At 44.6% G+C, this 8368-nt stretch overlaps 1 long non-coding RNA gene across 1 annotated transcript in view; it reads left to right on the forward strand.

Annotated features, from left to right (window-relative positions):
• The first annotated feature begins 1708 nt into the window (after window positions 1–1708).
• Window positions 1709–8368, forward strand: part of LOC138371237 (uncharacterized) — an 11407-nt gene continuing 4747 nt past the window's right edge. Inside the window, exons 1-2 of the long non-coding RNA XR_011230356.1 lie at window positions 1709–1828; window positions 2525–2631. This is a non-coding gene — a long non-coding RNA (uncharacterized lncRNA). The remainder of the gene's footprint in view (window positions 1829–2524; window positions 2632–8368) is intronic.

The following is an 8368-nucleotide window of genomic DNA, read 5'->3' on the forward strand; positions in this document are numbered from 1 at the left end:
TCCATCTTAGACTAGGCAAGTTGAAGTCACCTAGGAAGATAATATGAGGTATCGAGTTCTCCATTTTGTTTATCTGTTCTGTGAATTCCTCGGCCGTTGCATCTGGCGGTTTGTATATTAGAATAATCACTAAATTTATTTTCTCTATTTTTAATCCCAATACCTCTACCACCTCATTTGTAATGTTAAGGAGCTCCGAGCATACAAGGTCTTCCATAGTATACAGACCCACTCCTCCATGTGACCTAATTTTCCTATCACAGTTGTGTACTTTTCGAGACTACATTTCAAATATTCCCTAACATACATGGCTTCTCCCCCCTCTTTGTGTTAAATAGTTTAAATCCATTTATGGGACATTCAGCAAATAGTTCTCTATTTTTTACATTCATCAATGTTTCGGTACGTGCAATAGTATGTATTGTTTCATTGCAGATAACAGCATTTAAATTTTTTTTGTTTCTTAGACTTAGACTCGTACTACCAAGTTGCTGTTGGCAATTGGATAATTTTTTTATGAAGTCATTTGTTATTTTTTCCCCTACTTTAGTAATTTATGCTTTTGATCTCAATTAGTTTTATATCCTAGCTTTTTAATTTTTTCCCCTTATATATTGCCATCTTATCTGTCTGCTTTACATGGCTTAAGCAGAGTCATGTCTGCTTAAGCCTTTGTTATTTTACTAATTTACCTGTTTTAATTATTATTTGTTTTCAAAGTTTAGTTTACCCCATTTTATTTGCTTTTTGCAGTACAATACTTTACTAATAATCTTGTAATAGTAATTGGTAATGTAGCACTTGGCCTTTCTCCTTCAGAATGTATGCACACATTATAGAAAGAAGAAGAGAATACCACACAAGATGGCAGCGTATGTCACGGGCCAAAAAGCGACGCCTAAAAGAACAGGTAAACCTCGAAGTCTTTCAGAGGTTGATAGATGGAAAGTGACTGAATACAGGCAACTCCTTCTCTACACCGGTAAGATTGTACTGAAGGGAATCTTACCCAAAGAATTGTATGACCATTTCCTGACTCTGAGTGTAGCCATTTCTATTCTTGTATCACCTAAATTGATTCAGTTAAATTACAGCCAATATGCACATGATCTTTTGCTGTACTTTGTGTTAAAGGCTCGTGAGCTGTATGGTAAGGATTTTTTAGTGTACAATGTACACTGCCTAACACACATATCCTCTGATGCCAAAGAGTTTGGTAGTTTGGACAGATGTTCAGCATTTCCATTTGAAAATTACCTGCAGCAGGTTAAGAATATGGTTCGATCAAGTAAAAACCCTCTTGTTCAAGGAGGATTTAAGGGATTTACTGGAGAACTTGGCAAAGGTATATTCACAATAGTCGTCTCTATTACTAATGACACTATTGCAGATGAAGGTATCTTTGTAAGATATTGCTATGCCACCTCCTTTTTTTATTAGGCCTGCAGTTGTGAATGGCTTTATTATCAGCCAAGTTGTAGCATACAACATAGCATATATATGTATATGGCATACATATATATATATATATATATATATATATATATATATATATATATATATATATATATATATATATATATATATATATATATATATATATATATATATATATATATATATATTCAAAATTCGTCAGTGTACTACATTTTTGTTGTTGCTTTTAGGTGATGCTTTTAACCAGTGTACGTGGGTCTGATTGTGTAAACCACGGTTCGAAGAATAATGAAGATATGAACAAACGGCCTGTGGTCACTATACAGTCTGGAAGGGCAAAAGAAGAAATTGGCATTTCTACAAAAACAAGAACTATATAATGTTATTTTAAGTAAGTAACCAAAAAATTAAATAATTTTTTTAAAGTTTAAAATTCACTTAAAAATTTAAATTTTAAATTAAAAAAATTTAACCAAAAAACTTAATATTTTTCATATTTGGAACCATTCCATAATATTTTCCCAAGCATAAATGATTATATTTCTATCACTTGCTCTTAAGATTGTTTCATTTAATAGAGGTTGGGCATAATTGTTCTCTGCTGCTAATAGAACTGACTGACTTAGCTATAGGAAAATGTAAACTTAATTGGTTTATCCATTACTGTATTGTGCAGTTTATTTCATGATCCTGTGCTTAATACTTGCATAAATAGTAGATTACAAAATGCATTTTTATATCATTAGTATTGAATAATAATAATGCAAATAATTGACTTATAAATGATGTACAATTAATTGGTAGGTGATATTATATTATTAATATTTTTTCATTCTTGCAAAGCCTTAACAAAGCCATTAACATGTTAATATAAACTTGATCACCTTCCACTTATTTTCTCATGTGCTACCTACATGTACAAAACCTTATTCCTAAATGCATATTTTGTTCTGAAGCTTGTCCTTTATATGTTGTGTATCACCATCTCTGGAGAGTTTTATCTGATTGATGTATAAATTACTTTTAGTTTTACAGAATATTATTGTTATACTGAATTTATTATTATATAAATAACTTAATTTTACAGAATCATCTATCAACGCACATCCACAAGTTGAGGAGGAGGATGTGACCTTCCAGATTTCTCAAGTACTGAAACATAGACCAAACAGGCCTGGTGGATCTAGGTACAAGGTAAAATAATTTAAATTTTTATTTTTTTTTTCCTAATTGTCCGATATATATATATATATATATATATGAATGAAAACTCACACCCCAGAAGTGACTCGAACCCATACTCCCAGAAGCAACGCAACTGGTAACTACAGGGCGCCTTAATCCGCTTGACCATCACGGCCGTCAAAAGGAAGTGATAGCCGAGGCTATTTGAGCCACTTCCCCGACGGCAACTCGGATGGTAATCTTGGGCATAGCATTTCACCAAATCACCTCATTCTTTGGGGCACACGTGAGGAACACAAATGCGAACAAGCCTGAATGGTCCCCAGGACTATATGCGAATGAAAACTCACACCCCAGAAGTGACTCGAACCCATACTCCCAGAAGCAACGCAACTGGTAACTACAGGGCGCCTTAATCCGCTTGACCATCACGGCCGTCAAAAGGAAGTGATAGCCGAGGCTATTTGAGCCACTTCCCCGACGGCAACTCGGATGGTAATCTTGGGCATAGCATTTCACCAAATCACCTCATTCTTTGGGGCACACGTGAGGAACACAAATGCGAACAAGCCTGAATGGTCCCCAGGACTATATGCGAATGAAAACTCACACCCCAGAAGTGACTCGAACCCATACTCCCAGAAGCAACGCAACTGGTAACTACAGGGCGCCTTAATCCGCTTGACCATCACGGCCGTCAAAAGGAAGTGATAGCCGAGGCTATTTGAGCCACTTCCCCGACGGCAACTCGGATGGTAATCTTGGGCATAGCATTTCACCAAATCACCTCATTCTTTGGGGCACACGTGAGGAACACAAATGCGAACAAGCCTGAATGGTCCCCAGGACTATATGCGAATGAAAACTCACACCCCAGAAGTGACTCGAACCCATACTCCCAGAAGCAACGCAACTGGTAACTACAGGGCGCCTTAATCCGCTTGACCATCACGGCCGTCAAAAGGAAGTGATAGCCGAGGCTATTTGAGCCACTTCCCCGACGGCAACTCGGATGGTAATCTTGGGCATAGCATTTCACCAAATCACCTCATTCTTTGGGGCACACGTGAGGAACACAAATGCGAACAAGCCTGAATGGTCCCCAGGACTATATGCGAATGAAAACTCACACCCCAGAAGTGACTCGAACCCATACTCCCAGAAGCAACGCAACTGGTAACTACAGGGCGCCTTAATCCGCTTGACCATCACGGCCGTCAAAAGGAAGTGATAGCCGAGGCTATTTGAGCCACTTCCCCGACGGCAACTCGGATGGTAATCTTGGGCATAGCATTTCACCAAATCACCTCATTCTTTGGGGCACACGTGAGGAACACAAATGCGAACAAGCCTGAATGGTCCCCAGGACTATATGCGAATGAAAACTCACACCCCAGAAGTGACTCGAACCCATACTCCCAGAAGCAACGCAACTGGTAACTACAGGGCGCCTTAATCCGCTTGACCATCACGGCCGTCAAAAGGAAGTGATAGCCGAGGCTATTTGAGCCACTTCCCCGACGGCAACTCGGATGGTAATCTTGGGCATAGCATTTCACCAAATCACCTCATTCTTTGGGGCACACGTGAGGAACACAAATGCGAACAAGCCTGAATGGTCCCCAGGACTATATGCGAATGAAAACTCACACCCCAGAAGTGACTCGAACCCATACTCCCAGAAGCAACGCAACTGGTAACTACAGGGCGCCTTAATCCGCTTGACCATCACGGCCGTCAAAAGGAAGTGATAGCCGAGGCTATTTGAGCCACTTCCCCGACGGCAACTCGGATGGTAATCTTGGGCATAGCATTTCACCAAATCACCTCATTCTTTGGGGCACACGTGAGGAACACAAATGCGAACAAGCCTGAATGGTCCCCAGGACTATATGCGAATGAAAACTCACACCCCAGAAGTGACTCGAACCCATACTCCCAGAAGCAACGCAACTGGTAACTACAGGGCGCCTTAATCCGCTTGACCATCACGGCCGTCAAAGGAAGTGATAGCCGAGGCTATTTGAGCCACTTCCCCGACGGCACCTCGGATGGTAATCTTGGGCATAGCATTTCACCAAATCACCTCATTCTTTGGGGCACACGTGAGGAACACAAATGCGAACAAGCCTGAATGGTCCCCAGGACTATATGCGAATGAAAACTCACACCCCAGAAGTGACTCGAACCCATACTCCCAGAAGCAACGCAACTGGTAACTACAGGGCGCCTTAATCCACTTGACCATCACGGCCGTCAAAAGGAAGTGATAGCCGAGGTTATTTGAGCCACTTCCCCGACGGCAACTCGGATGGTAATCTTGGGCATAGCATTTCACCAAATCACCTCATTCTTTGGGGCACACGTGAGGAACACAAATGCGAACAAGCCTGAATGGTCCCCAGGACTATATGCGAATGAAAACTCACACCCCAGAAGTGACTCGAACCCATACTCCCAGAAGCAACGCAACTGGTAACTACAGGGCGCCTTAATCCGCTTGACCATCACGGCCGTCAAAAGGAAGTGATAGCCGAGGCTATTTGAGCCACTTCCCCGACGGCAACTCGGATGGTAATCTTGGGCATAGCATTTCACCAAATCACCTCATTCTTTGGGGCACACGTGAGGAACACAAATGCGAACAAGCCTGAATGGTCCCCAGGACTATATGCGAATGAAAACTCACACCCCAGAAGTGACTCGAACCCATACTCCCAGAAGCAACGCAACTGGTAACTACAGGGCGCCTTAATCCGCTTGACCATCACGGCCGTCAAAAGGAAGTGATAGCCGAGGCTATTTGAGCCACTTCCCCGACGGCAACTCGGATGGTAATCTTGGGCATAGCATTTCACCAAATCACCTCATTCTTTGGGGCACACGTGAGGAACGTGATTTGGTGAAATGCTATGCCCAAGATTACCATCCGAGTTGCCGTCGGGGAAGTGGCTCAAATAGCCTCGGCTATCACTTCCTTTTGACGGCCGTGATGGTCAAGCGGATTAAGGCGCCCTGTAGTTACCAGTTGCGTTGCTTCTGGGAGTATGGGTTCGAGTCACTTCTGGGGTGTGAGTTTTCATTCGCATATAGTCCTGGGGACCATTCAGGCTTGTTCGCATTTGTGTTCCTCACGTGTGCCCCAAAGAATGAGGTGATTTGGTGAAATGCTATGCCCAAGATTACCATCCGAGTTGCCGTCGGGGAAGTGGCTCAAATAGCCTCGGCTATCACTTCCTTTTGACGGCCGTGATGGTCAAGCGGATTAAGGCGCCCTGTAGTTACCAGTTGCGTTGCTTCTGGGAGTATGGGTTCGAGTCACTTCTGGGGTGTGAGTTTTCATTCGCATATAGTCCTGGGGACCATTCAGGCTTGTTCGCATTTGTGTTCCTCACGTGTGCCCCAAAGAATGAGGTGATTTGGTGAAATGCTATGCCCAAGATTACCATCCGAGTTGCCGTCGGGGAAGTGGCTCAAATAGCCTCGGCTATCACTTCCTTTTGACGGCCGTGATGGTCAAGCGGATTAAGGCGCCCTGTAGTTACCAGTTGCGTTGCTTCTGGGAGTATGGGTTCGAGTCACTTCTGGGGTGTGAGTTTTCATTCGCATATAGTCCTGGGGACCATTCAGGCTTGTTCGCATTTGTGTTCCTCACGTGTGCCCCAAAGAATGAGGTGATTTGGTGAAATGCTATGCCCAAGATTACCATCCGAGTTGCCGTCGGGGAAGTGGCTCAAATAGCCTCGGCTATCACTTCCTTTTGACGGCCGTGATGGTCAAGCGGATTAAGGCGCCCTGTAGTTACCAGTTGCGTTGCTTCTGGGAGTATGGGTTCGAGTCACTTCTGGGGTGTGAGTTTTCATTCGCATATAGTCCTGGGGACCATTCAGGCTTGTTCGCATTTGTGTTCCTCACGTGTGCCCCAAAGAATGAGGTGATTTGGTGAAATGCTATGCCCAAGATTACCATCCGAGTTGCCGTCGGGGAAGTGGCTCAAATAGCCTCGGCTATCACTTCCTTTTGACGGCCGTGATGGTCAAGCGGATTAAGGCGCCCTGTAGTTACCAGTTGCGTTGCTTCTGGGAGTATGGGTTCGAGTCACTTCTGGGGTGTGAGTTTTCATTCGCATATAGTCCTGGGGACCATTCAGGCTTGTTCGCATTTGTGTTCCTCACGTGTGCCCCAAAGAATGAGGTGATTTGGTGAAATGCTATGCCCAAGATTACCATCCGAGTTGCCGTCGGGGAAGTGGCTCAAATAGCCTCGGCTATCACTTCCTTTTGACGGCCGTGATGGTCAAGCGGATTAAGGCGCCCTGTAGTTACCAGTTGCGTTGCTTCTGGGAGTATGGGTTCGAGTCACTTCTGGGGTGTGAGTTTTCATTCGCATATAGTCCTGGGGACCATTCAGGCTTGTTCGCATTTGTGTTCCTCACGTGTGCCCCAAAGAATGAGGTGATTTGGTGAAATGCTATGCCCAAGATTACCATCCGAGTTGCCGTCGGGGAAGTGGCTCAAATAGCCTCGGCTATCACTTCCTTTTGACGGCCGTGATGGTCAAGCGGATTAAGGCGCCCTGTAGTTACCAGTTGCGTTGCTTCTGGGAGTATGGGTTCGAGTCACTTCTGGGGTGTGAGTTTTCATTCGCATATAGTCCTGGGGACCATTCAGGCTTGTTCGCATTTGTGTTCCTCACGTGTGCCCCAAAGAATGAGGTGATTTGGTGAAATGCTATGCCCAAGATTACCATCCGAGTTGCCGTCGGGGAAGTGGCTCAAATAGCCTCGGCTATCACTTCCTTTTGACGGCCGTGATGGTCAAGCGGATTAAGGCGCCCTGTAGTTACCAGTTGCGTTGCTTCTGGGAGTATGGGTTCGAGTCACTTCTGGGGTGTGAGTTTTCATTCGCATATAGTCCTGGGGACCATTCAGGCTTGTTCGCATTTGTGTTCCTCACGTGTGCCCCAAAGAATGAGGTGATTTGGTGAAATGCTATGCCCAAGATTACCATCCGAGTTGCCGTCGGGGAAGTGGCTCAAATAGCCTCGGCTATCACTTCCTTTTGACGGCCGTGATGGTCAAGCGGATTAAGGCGCCCTGTAGTTACCAGTTGCGTTGCTTCTGGGAGTATGGGTTCGAGTCACTTCTGGGGTGTGAGTTTTCATTCGCATATAGTCCTGGGGACCATTCAGGCTTGTTCGCATTTGTGTTCCTCACGTGTGCCCCAAAGAATGAGGTGATTTGGTGAAATGCTATGCCCAAGATTACCATCCGAGTTGCCGTCGGGGAAGTGGCTCAAATAGCCTCGGCTATCACTTCCTTTTGACGGCCGTGATGGTCAAGCGGATTAAGGCGCCCTGTAGTTACCAGTTGCGTTGCTTCTGGGAGTATGGGTTCGAGTCACTTCTGGGGTGTGAGTTTTCATTCGCATATAGTCCTGGGGACCATTCAGGCTTGTTCGCATTTGTGTTCCTCACGTGTGCCCCAAAGAATGAGGTGATTTGGTGAAATGCTATGCCCAAGATTACCATCCGAGTTGCCGTCGGGGAAGTGGCTCAAATAGCCTCGGCTATCACTTCCTTTTGACGGCCGTGATGGTCAAGCGGATTAAGGCGCCCTGTAGTTACCAGTTGCGTTGCTTCTGGGAGTATGGGTTCGAGTCACTTCTGGGGTGTGAGTTTTCATTCGCATATAGTCCTGGGGACCATTCAGGCTTGTTCGCATTTGTGTTCCTCACGTGTGCCCCAA

The sequence above is a fragment of the Procambarus clarkii genome, chromosome 35 (assembly GCF_040958095.1).
Source record: "Procambarus clarkii isolate CNS0578487 chromosome 35, FALCON_Pclarkii_2.0, whole genome shotgun sequence".
Lineage (NCBI taxonomy): Eukaryota > Metazoa > Arthropoda > Malacostraca > Decapoda > Cambaridae > Procambarus > Procambarus clarkii.